Genomic DNA, 8712 nt, shown 5'->3' with positions numbered 1-8712 from the left:
AGGCACATCACAGATGCTGCCAAAAGGACCTGCCAGGACCCTGCTGCATCCCTTCTTGCACCCTTGGTTCTCAGGGACTCGACCAAACCAACAACCTGAAAAAACCCCAAAAACTAATGACTGCAACACCACAGCCAGGCTGCCAAAAATCCAACAGCACAGCCCAACTAAAGCCAGGAGGGCTTTCTAATCATCAGTCTCCAGGACACGAGCAAAATCCTCCTCCTTCCTGAAGATCTTGAAGGAGACAGCTCTGGATTTTAACATGCCCACACCTCAGTCACGTCTGCTCAGTATCATGGGCAAATACAGGAGATCCACGGGTTTTTAATGGTTTTTTATCGTTTTCTCACACATTTGCTGCCACATTTAGCTCAAGGAGTAAAACCAAGCGCGAATCTGAGTCTCTGCTAAATCAATTGCAAAGGTCAATTTAAATTTAGATAAATCCAAATTATTTGCCGGCTAAAGGAGACAGCTCAAATACTAATTACGGAGGCTGGAAAGGCCATCCCACACCTGAGCAGGTGCCGGGATTAACCCTGCAGCCAACACATCGCACGTGGAATCGCGAATGCGGGACTGCCGGGATGGGGACACCCGACACCGGCGGAACCTCCGGCATCCCCTCGCTGCCAAAACACACCGGCAGGGGAACCGGCGGCACCCCGAAGACACCGGGCACAAACAACTCTTGAAACAGCACCCGAGGAACCGCAGCGATGGATCCGCGGAGCTCACAGCCCGCTCCGTCACCTGATTAATCCCAAATTTTGGTGGCTCCGCGCAGTTCCGTTCGGAGCAAAACAAGGGAGCGACAGGTGCACAGCCCCGGCGGAAGCGCTTTTAGAAGCAGCGATAAAACAGATTGTAGCAAAAAGCCAGAAGGATATCCCACGGTTACACACTGTTCCCTTAGTTTAAAAAGAAAAAATGAGGGGGGCGGGGGGGGGGGGGGGGAAACCCTCCCGGTATTTTTAGCAAATCTTTCGAGCTCCAAGACGCAACCTGCTGCCTTTATAGGTTTTTCGAGACACACAGAAGCTGTGCACTGTCAGTCCCCTCTTTTCCCGGCAGAGCCACCAAGGAAAAGGGAGCGAACAGAGCTTTGCCCCGTTCCCGTCTCCCGGGATTCGGGAAGCCCCCCGAGCGCCTGTGCCTTGGCTGACCTTGAGGCGGGGCGGGAAGGGAGGAACAGCACAGCCGGGGGAGCGGAGCGGAGCGGCGCTGCCCGCTCGGGCCGGTGCCGCCGCTCCCGTCCCCGTTCCCGGCGGGGGCTCCGCGCCCCCCGCGCCCCCAGCGCCACCTGGCGGCCGCGCCCCGCCGCGCCGCGACCCCCGCCCCGGGAGCGCGGCCCCGGAGCGCCGGGCAGCGCCGGCAGCACCGCCCGCTCCCGGAGCGGCACGGCGCGGGCGGGCCGAGAGCTGCCGCTGCCGGAGCGCCGCCGGGAGAGCGCCGCTGCCGCCGCCCGCCGCCGCGCTCAAGTTTCACCCGGTGACGGCGCTAAGAATAAACGCGCAGCTGGCAGAGCCGGGAGTCACCGCGAAACCGCCGTGGAGCAGCCGCGGAGCCGCCGCGAAACCGGGGCCCCCGCGCCGCCCGCCGGCACCGCGCCCGCCTTGTGAAGGGCACACGGCTGCCGCCTCACTCACCGTCCGGTGTCGCTGCTGCTGCTGGCGGCGCCGGCCCAGCGCCGGGAAGCGGCCGGCGGCGGCGGTGAGTGCGGCGGGGCGGCGGCCGCAGAGGAGGAGCGGCAGCGCTCTGCCCGCCGTGGCCGCCATCGCGCCGCTGGAGCCGCCCCACGCTGCGGCGGCAGCGGTGCTGCTGCCGCCCGGGCGGGGCGGGGCGGGGCGGGCGCGCGGGGAGCGGCGAGGCGGGGCCAGCAGAGCCGCTGGCCAATCGCCGCGTCCCTTCGCCCGGCCCCCGGGGTCCGCGCAGCCAATCGGCGCCGAGCGGGTGGGCGACCAAGAAAGGTGATTGGCTGGTGAGCGGGACTGCGCGCCGGCCCCAGGGCAGGGAAACTCCTCGGCTGGGGTGCCGTGGGGCGGGGTCATGGTGGGCGTGGCCAAGAGGGGGCGGGGTCATCGGTGGGCAGGGCCGGGACCCCTAAGCGGGACGGGATGCAGGGAGATGGGGAGCACTGGGAAAGGGGTACAGGGAGGTGGGATGCACTAGGGAAAGGGGTGCATGGACATGGGGAGCATCGGGAAAGGGGTGCAGAGAGGTGGGATGCACTGGGGAAAGGGGTGCCAGGGGATGGGGAGCAGCAGGAAAGGGGTGCAGGGAGGTGGGATGCACTAGAGAAAGGGGTGCCAGGAGATGGGGAGCACTGGGAAGGGAGGGAGATCACCAGGGAGAGGCTGCAGGAAGATGGGGTGCAGCAAAGATACCAGCAAGGCCCTGGGGATGCAGTGTGGAGGTGGCACAGGGATTTGGGGTGCTGGATCAGATCAGCAGTTTCAATGAAGAATAATAAAAGTATGTGATCAAAAAATATCTGGATACACATATATATATATATATATGTATGTATTGCAGATATGGTGGGCTGGTCTGCCAGCACAGACCTTGCAGCACCTGGGCTAAACTAGCAATCTTTGCTCAGCTTTCTCTTGAAAGAAGATGTACCTAGATTACTTAGAAAATACTTCTTCCTCTGGTCTGGGAGTCACTGCAACACTGATGGCAGCTCCTTCTTAATTCCTGTTATTTACCCCTCTGTGTTTCTAAAAATATGGAGAGGAGCACGACCAAGTCATGGGATGACACAGATGTGCTTCAGCATCACCCACTCCATCACAACACTCCTTTTCCCATCACCACCTCCCTCCAGTGCTGCCTTCCACAAGTCCTGATGGGTTGTTCTAAGCTTTTCTCCTGGCAATGTCATTTTGGAGTTTGTCCCTGAGAAATCCTCAACCCTCATTTCTGGCTGGATTTTTCCTGCAGCTTTCCCTTCTTTCTCTTTGTTGGTTGGGAAAATGTGGTTGAAGCCTCGACTGTGTCCTTCTGGAAGGATTTACCCACTGTCTTTCCAACTTCACACATTTAGCCTTTTGATGATTATTTGCATTTTCTTGGAAAATCAAGGTGACAAATTGCAGCAGCTGCTGCTCCCAAGCTTCATTGCTCAGACCAGAGTCTTTCCTGGATCTCTGCTTGTTGTATTTCTCCTGCCATGTTGAAAACTGATGGCAAAAGGAAAAATGCTTCAAGACAAGGATTTTGATTAGCAAAGTCCTCAGTGATGACTCCACAGTGGAAGATGTTCCTAAGCACATCTTGGCAAAGGAGTCACCTCATGGATCACAGCCAGGGTTTGTCCCTCTCTGCAACATCAGCTTCTCCCTGGGACAGCTCCCAGCATCCCAGCACAGTGGGATTCAAAGCCTAAAAATGGCAAAACTATGGTTAATGCATCCTGGGTGAGCTGGAAAAGAAAGATTGGAAAGGCAGGAAAGGGGGAGGAAGGAAGGCCAAGGATGGGGAAGGTCCCTTGGGGGCAGAACCACCTCTTCCCACCATTCATATACTGCATTTAAATATTTATTTGTCATTAAAGAGGAGCTGGGAATCACTGGAAGCAAAAGGTTTTGGCAGAGTTTTTATATTTCCAGGGAATATTTGACAGAGGTGGGAGAAGATGGGCTTTGAGCAAAGGCTGAGGGCAGCAGAAAGGCCAAAAATTCATTAGCAAACCTGTGCTGAGTGTGTGGGCACTCATTACAAAGCACAAAAATGGGAATTAAGTGAGAGCTCTGAGATCTATACCCCAGGCAATTAAACCAGCCAGAAGGGAACAGCTCCCCAAGGCACAGAGAAAGAGAGGGGTGAGGATATTGGCACCAAAATGAAACCTTATCATTTTAGGTCAAATAGCTCCTGCTAGAAGAATCTTCCACTCATGGAAAACCTAAATAAAATAATGTATTTAACAAGGCTTTCTCCTGGTGCTTATAATTACAGCTGACTGAATATTGGAAAGTTGCTCCCAAGAAAAATTGCTGGGGAAAAGCTCACCAGGGTTTGCAATTAATATTATTGCAGTGGGAAAGGCTGAAGTGGAAAACTTAGGCTTCAAAACCTCATCAACCATCCTGACACTGCTGAGAGAGGCATGGTTTGTTCCCTCCTGCAAATAAAACACTGATGTAAGAGAAAGTGGGTGTGTGATATGCCATGGGCAAAGCCATCACTTTGGAAAACCTGCTCATGCCCCAAAGTGCTTGGATTAAATAAACCAGCTAGGAAAAAAAACAAAAAAAAAAACAACTAAATTATCTTTTAGCCCATAGATTCATCACTTTCTCTGCATCATTTAAATTTAGGATTAGACAATTTTACTCCTGCAGATGTCCAGGGATGTGATACAGCAGAATCAGGCACCTGGAGATTGATGCAAAATCCTGCAGGTGCATCAGGCATGGGTGGATGAGGAAACTGAGGAGGATCCCAAGTTCAAGTTCTTGTTATCTCCTTTTATTCAGAAGAAAGGTTGGTGCTTCCAGGTTGCTGCAGATAAAACAGCACAGCCCTCAGATGGGGGGCAGGGTCTACTTGCCAATAAAGGAATGGTGTTAGCCACCTTCTGTAGGCTGAGCACTGCTCAGCTTCTCCTGGAGCAATAGGATAGGGGAGAAAATTCCCCTGGGCTGGGCAGGATGGTGATCCCTGTCTCATCACGACTCAGACCTGAGTTACCCAAACATGCCAGCGTTTGCTGGCTGCTTCTCCCACCCCTTTTTGGGATCTGGAGATGACCAGACCTCAGCCCCACAGAGACACCTCTAAACCTCTGGGATCCCCTTAAGCCTTGCCAAAAGGTTAAACCTAAAAATCCCTTCAACATTCCCACAGTGTCAGGATTCAGCAGCCTCCTGGATTCCTCAAGAGCAATCACTGCCTATTTATGCCTCCAGAAAATGTGTTTTTTAATGGGGGGGGTACATTAAATCATGAGAAGAGCCAACCTAAGAGGCATCTGGAAGCAACTAAAATTAAAACACCTAAAATTAGCCTGCTCAGCAGTGAATCCTCCCTCTGATCTAGATGCCAAGGTGCACATGACCCCAGAGTGCCTTTCTCACTTTCCCTTCCCGCTGCCATCCCATTCCTGGGCACGGCTGCAGCTGCTGCCACACCTACCCACGACCCTGGAGATGGCAGGAATTCCTCCCTCTGAGGGTGGGCAGGTCCTGCCCACAGCAGCTGTAGTTCCCCAGGATCTCTGGAAGTGTCCAGGGCTGGGTTGGATGGGGCTTGGAGCAGCCTGGGATAGTGGAAGAAGATGATCTTTAAGATCCTTTCCAACTCTGTAACATTCTATGATTATATAGATATATAAAATCCCCTGAAACCCCATATGCCACTCTTTCAGGCCCTATACACAACCCCTGCTATCCAGGACCTATACAGACATTCCTAGTACAGGATCTGTACATAAACCCCTCAGACCCCACAGACAGACCATTCAGGACCTACAAACATCCTCCTTGTATACCATACATAGACCTTGAAGGACCTATAGATACAGGCCCCTGAGACCCTATAGACAGGCCTTTCAGAATATATATATATATTTTATAGATATATATAGGCTCCTCAGATCCTATATACAGGCATTTCAGAGCCTCTGTCTAGTTGTCTATCTGGGCCCCTGAGACACTATATATAGACCTCTCAGAACCTATATATATATATATATACACATATACATATATGTGGGTTCCTCAGAACCTTTCAGAGCCTCTATCTATCTCAGACCCTATATATAGACCTTTCAGACTATTTATAGAAAGGTGGGCCCTCAGACCTTATATATGGACCTCACAGAACCTATATATATATATATATATATATTTATGGACCTCTGAGACCCTGTATACTGGCATTCCACTCACCCCTGAGGCCCCACACGTGCTCTTTCAGGCCCTGTACCAAATCCCCTCAGTCGCTACACACAGGACCGTAGAAACACTCACCGGCTGTATAAAAGCTACACAAAGAAGTTTCCGAACCCCTTCACACGCACTGACCCCCCCACACCCGCAGCGACCCCTCACGGCCAGACCACGCCCACCACTGACAAACCACGCCCACATCACCACAAACCACGCCCCCGTGCTAAGGCCACGCCCCCGGAAGCGCGCGCGCGGCAGGCGGGGCGGCGGCAGCAGCGGCGGCGGGGTTGAGGTGAGCGCGGCCCTGAGGGAAACTGACGGGGGCGGCTCCGGGCTGGGGTGGCCACGGCCCCGAGGCTGCGGTATTCCGGACCTTGGGGTTCATGGGGAACTGGGATGAGCGATCCTAGGGCGCGGAGCTGGGGGAGCGTCCGAGGAAGGCCCCGGAATGTGGGGTCTGCTTAGGCTGCGGGGCTGAGGGAAGTCCTGGGGGCTGAGGAGGGTTGAGGGGATGGAAGCGGGTCTCGGGGAATAGGAGAGTCCTGTCTCCTGGAACTGAGGGACTCCAAGGCCCCGGGATTAAGGGATCCCAGGCCCCGGGGCTGAGACTGAGCTGCTGTTTGGGAAATCCAGGTTTTCCCGCACACACGGGGCTCGGGCTGTGTTGTTCTGGCTTCTCCACCCCGACTCCCGCACTAACAAACATTTTGTCTGGGGAATAAAGCCGCGGGTCTGGGGCTCGGAGGGAGGAGGGATCCCGCCCTGCTCTGGGCCTTGCAAGGAGTGTTTTGGGGAGCTCTGAGTTAAGTTTGGGTCGATTTTCTTGCTAGGTGTGGGATCGCCGGGCTGTGTGAGTTATCGCCGTGTGTTAGAGCTCATGTCAAACCACTTTCTCTTGATGGAGGTTCTTTAAAGCTTTAACTCCCCTGAATGGCCCCGGCTGTGCTTGATGTGCAGTTCGTGTCAGAAAACCCTGAGGGTGAATTTGAGTTAATAAACTGCTCAGAGCACAGAAATGCCTGATGTTTATCACAACGTGATTTATGTGTGCTGTACTTTAAGCCTGCAGTTTAATGAGCTGCTTGGAAAGATGGTAAATCTGGCTGTGTTTAGTGGGGTGGGCAGGTCAAACCAAACAGAATTTTTGGAGGTTTCTCCTTTAGAATCCTCATTGCCAGCTCAGGCTTGAGTTAAAGGCCTGGCTTATCTTTAATTCCTTTATTCAGCTGTTGACCATTTTCCTCCTCTTGGCTTTTTTTGGCTCAGTCTGAGATGCATTTCCTGAGGTCGATACATGTGAGCACTAGGACTGCCAGGAGGGAAGTTGCATGCAGCACAGAGTTACAATCTTTATGATGTTTCTTTCTCGTTTTTAGAACAGGCCCCAACTGAGAAATAGTTCCCTGTGTTCTCTGTGGCCTCTTGACCTGCAAACTGGGAGCAAATACACTACAGGTGAGGATGCTGAGTGCTGGGCTGTGCAACTCACTGCTCTCAGCTGCTTTAACTGGTGAATCAATCATTTGGCTGATTGTTACCCTTAATACACCCTCTATAGAATTATTCTTGTCCTGGAGTGTTCTCTTTTCTTAAAGCTGTAGGAGAATGAGCTGCCTTTTTTTCCATGTTCTGGAGGAAAAAGAATCCAGGCACATCATTCTGTCATTACTGTCTGTGTGCTGGAGACCCTCTGGAGTGCCCTGTGTGTCACTCACTGGTGGCTGTGTCACTTCTCTCTGCAGGCTCCTGGGCAAACTCATGGTAGAGTTTGAGGAGAGATGATCCCATTGTCCTCAGGCTGCAAGACTTGCAAATCATTTGAAGTCTGGGCAGGGCTTTGAAGCAGCAGCTCAGAAATGTTCCATTTTTCAGGGGAGAGCTGAGGGAGCCATCAGCATGTTTAGGTCTGGAATGTGGAAATAACCATTTTTATCTTCTTGAGCAAAATAAGTTCTGTAGCAATTATATTAAGTTTATTATAAAAACACATTGATTTATGCTGTTCCAGTCCCTGAAGTGAGCTGGGATATGGAAATACTTGGTTTTTTTCTTCCTAAGTTCCCCAGTTGGCATATCGGGGCCCAATATTTTAACACAGCTCAGTGGGGATGATGATGCTTGAGTACAACAATAAAAATAACCTTAATTATATTGATTCCAGATGAGTTTTCCTGCTGGGACATTCAAGGGTGGCAGTGAAAAAGTGTCTTGGTGTAGATGTGACTTCAGGTGGGATGATGTTGTTTGGGATGATTTAGCAGGAAGCAGTTACCCAAGCTCTTTGGGTGTTGTACATCTTTGAGATGAATATTGCCTTTCTTTTTTAAACTGAATTGTTCTAAGAAAAGTGTGATGCAGATGGTGTGGCTCCCTCTGAAACACAGAATCTTGAAAGGCCATTAACAATCATCCAGTTCCACCCTTTGCCATGGGCAGGGACACTTTCCACTATCCCCGGGTGTTCCAAGCCCCAGTCTCCAACCTGGCCTTGGACACTTCCAGGGATCCAAGGGCAGCCACAGCTTCCTCACATGGAAGGAATTCCTTCCCAATATCCCATTTAGCACTGCCCTCTGACTGTAGGAACCCATTTCCCCTTATCCTTTTGCTCCATGTCCTTGTCCAAAATCATTCTCCAGCTCTTTTGTTAGTACTGAAAGGATGAAGATGAATATTTATCTTTAGGGTGATGCATTTGACACTTCAAGTAAAAAATACACTGATCCTTAGCAGGAAGTGAGTAGAGCCTGAGGCACTTTGTCTCCCTGAGCATACACCATCCAAAGCCTGTGGCAGCCTCACCTCTTAGTTT

At 52.1% G+C, this 8712-nt stretch overlaps 2 protein-coding genes across 6 annotated transcripts in view; both read left to right on the top strand.

Moving 5' to 3' along the window:
• Positions 1–1652: 1652 nt before the first annotated feature.
• The window catches only part of SPOCK2 (SPARC (osteonectin), cwcv and kazal like domains proteoglycan 2), a 163308-nt gene continuing 156248 nt past the window's right edge, over positions 1653–8712 (top strand). The window contains exon 1 of the mRNA XM_079312153.1: positions 1653–1828. The gene's annotated coding sequence lies outside the window, so the exon portion shown is untranslated. The remainder of the gene's footprint in view (positions 1829–8712) is intronic.
• MICU1 (mitochondrial calcium uptake 1) overlaps positions 6132–8712 on the top strand; it is an 83910-nt gene continuing 81329 nt past the window's right edge. For 2 of the 5 annotated variants that reach the window (XM_079312138.1, XM_079312136.1), the window contains exons 1-2: positions 6132–6192; positions 7277–7355. The gene's annotated coding sequence lies outside the window, so the exon portion shown is untranslated. Of the gene's footprint in view, positions 6263–7276; positions 7356–8712 lie in introns of all 5 variants that reach the window. The other 3 variants (XM_079312137.1, XM_079312139.1, XM_079312140.1) reach the window with 3 other exon arrangements.

This window comes from Erithacus rubecula (genome assembly GCF_903797595.1).
Source record: "Erithacus rubecula genome assembly, chromosome: 9".
NCBI lineage: Eukaryota > Metazoa > Chordata > Aves > Passeriformes > Muscicapidae > Erithacus > Erithacus rubecula.
This window is presented reverse-complemented; position numbering and strand designations above follow the sequence as displayed.